Source organism: Macrobrachium rosenbergii, chromosome 21 (genome assembly GCF_040412425.1).
Source record: "Macrobrachium rosenbergii isolate ZJJX-2024 chromosome 21, ASM4041242v1, whole genome shotgun sequence".
NCBI lineage: Eukaryota > Metazoa > Arthropoda > Malacostraca > Decapoda > Palaemonidae > Macrobrachium > Macrobrachium rosenbergii.
The window spans coordinates 42,684,924-42,687,886 of NC_089761.1; the positions used below are offsets into that span (position 1 = coordinate 42,684,924).

At 35.9% G+C, this 2,963-nt stretch overlaps 1 long non-coding RNA gene across 1 annotated transcript; it reads left to right on the forward strand.

Annotated features, from left to right (window-relative positions):
• On the forward strand, window positions 1-2,055 carry LOC136849593 (uncharacterized). The gene is made up of 3 exons (XR_010856333.1): window positions 1-97; window positions 320-389; window positions 900-2,055. It is a non-coding gene; the product is annotated as an uncharacterized lncRNA (long non-coding RNA).
• Window positions 2,056-2,963: the final 908 nt, after the last annotated feature.

A 2,963-nucleotide genomic window follows, 5' to 3' on the forward strand; every position in this document is an offset into this window, starting at 1 on the left:
GGTGAGAGGCATTGCTGCTGTTCATTCACAAAGTTTAGTTGTTCAGTGATTAGTGTATAGTTTTCTTTTCGTTGTCGGCTTCGTTTGGTTCGTGCGGGTAAGTATCATCGCATTTTTTGTTACTGATACGTTGCCATTTTCCTTACTCGTAGGTCATTAATGGTCATATGTGATGTTTTTGATAATTGTGCTCTTATTTTTTGAGTTGATTGTAACTGGTTAAATGTTTATATACTGACAGTTTTCTAGTGATGAAGTTTAAGTGCTGTATTTGATATCTATTTTGGAAATGGCTGAAGTTGTACTTGTAATTTTTCAGATACGTGGTGTCAAGTGATTTCGACATTTCTGTCGTTCCCGAACTAACCGGATTTGTACCCTCTCAGATGGTAAATATTTTTCCCTTCCTTCAGTATTAAGAGGTGAGAATCTTTCTTTTAATATATTCAAACCATATATCATGCAAGCTAATACTCCCCCTTCAGGGGCGGCGCCCCTGAAGTGGGGAGGATCTCCCTTTGACGTATGGCAGACTTGGTCTGCCACTCGTCAAGAGGTGGGCTTGCAAAAAAAAAAAAGTCTTGGTAAATAAAAGTAAAACCAACGTTTCGAACAAACTTCATTACATATCAGCTTGAAAGCTGTAGGCTAATAGCGTCTGAGTTCGATCTGTAAAACAGTATTAGTAGCTTATTTACATTATGTAATCAATTGCTTTGGTAAATGTTATTGATCTTAATGTTTATTATTGTCGAATTACGGAGTACTAATTATATTAACATTCTGTATTGCAGTGCATAAGCACCCTTCCTGCATTAAAACCGTTGTAGATTTAAGGTTACACGTGTTGGTAACCACATTTTAAGAACTTTAGCTAATGAATTTTTTTCTTTTGGCAGGTTTTGGCAGTCTTAAAATAGTCATGGAAACGGTTTTTAATTAGCACCTGTTACTGAACAACATGGCTTGGACAGAACGAAAGTAACTGCTGGAAATCCTGGAAGCACTGAGATACTGAAATTTCTCAGCTAAGCTGCAACTTTTCTGCTGGATTTGGTGACTGGATTTGAATAAGACTAGTACTGACTCCAGTAAGTTTTATGCTAGATTCAGGTTTAATGTTAACATTTCTAGGTTATACATTATGCTAGGTTCAGGTTTAATGTTAACCTTTCTTGATTCTACTAGATCAGGAATGTCTTGATGAGAAACTGTATTTAAGATGTTAATAATATATGTACAGGAACGTTCTAGGTCTATATTTTCTGACATTTGATGTGCGTATTTTCTTTCTAATAGGAAACTGTGTAAAATGTCTTTTCAATTACGCATTAAATACTGTAGACGTGCAGTGGTTGGGTACGTCTTTCATTCAAGTTGAGCTACACTTAATTTTGTAACTATGGCCAGATAGACTTGTGAAAAATTGCTATTTGAACATGAGTGGATTTAAAGAATTTTTATTAAACTTCATGTCGTTCCCTGAGTATATCCTGGGTTTTGGTGAGACGGTTTAAAACTCTTTGATTTACCTGTTTGGGACATCCACTTGGTCAGTGACCCTTCACTGTTGGATTTCTGGCCTTGTAATAACTCGTCAGAACATTTTTTTTCCCCACTAGACTGATTTCCATTTTTCCACAAATGTTTACAACTACTGAAGTGCAATGTCGGTTTGGAAAATAACGGTTTTTAAAGAAAATAGATTATCTTGCAGCTGTTTGCGAATGCTACCACAGAGCATTTAAGAACCATAAGGAAATAACATCAGAATCTCCTAATAAAATTTCAATTCTTTGGTCTTATGCTTTTTGTGTCCTCTGAAGTATAGACACATTGAGCCACTTATTTCTCCCTTGTTAATTATACGGATTAGCCAGCTAAGAAACGGGAGTATTTTGAGATTAGCGGTATCCCAGTCCCTATACAATGCCTGACTGAGGAAAGCAAGTGTTTTAATCAGACTAAATGTAAATTCCTGATGTAACAACCCTATAACAGTTGCGCATAGAGCAATCAACAAAAACCTTCAAATAAATCTCGCTGTATTCTAAAGGGCTACAAGTGGTTGAAAGCTTCTAGCTGTCTGAGAATACCAGTCAACTATCCTCTTTCGCCGTCGTAACTCTGGCCTGTCATTGTAATGCCATACAAATTAATTTAGTATTCAGAATTCTCATATTTGAATAATGGCTTGAAAACCAACAAAATAATGGAGAAATAGCAGGTAAATTTAATTACTCAACCTGGTTGAACAACATAGGGGTTTTTTCTGTTTTTTTTTCATACGAATTATAATGGCCTGAGAATAAAGACTTGGTGGTGAAATGACAGGTAAATGCAATTACTAGACCTAGTTGAACAAGGTTTTTTATCTGCGGTTTGTTTATATTATAAACTACTGTACTCGTTTTCACAAAGAGTGGGCTTAATGACACAGTAACTCCATTACTTTTGTCGAGGGAAATTCCTTAAGTTTGCTGAGTGGGTCGTGATGATGATGATGATGCTTTTCATGTGGGTTAGCCATTCCCATTCATCTCCAGGGTATGTAACTGGGTTTGACATTCCCATGTATCATCTGGGTACGGAACTCGTGCCACAATAGTGCAAAAGTACGTAAGATCTCATTAAAAAACTACGATATGTTTATGTCGATGCAGTTTGTTACATTTCGTCATTACAAAGATCAAATAGGAAATTGTTTCAAAATTTCCTGTAATGATAGTGTAGCAATGTACGTCTGAAATAACAGTGAAGTCTCCCATCTCTACGTTGAGATGAAGGCGGTAAATTGATTGCTGAAATTCTAGTGAAATCTCCCATCTCTACGTTGAGATGAAGGCGGTAAATTGATTGCTGTGAAACAAAGTAACTTTATCTAAACAAATATAGTCTTAAATATTTGAGTAATGAGGTGTGAACAGCATGCTGAAAATTAGTCTAATGCTATTTTGTAAAGT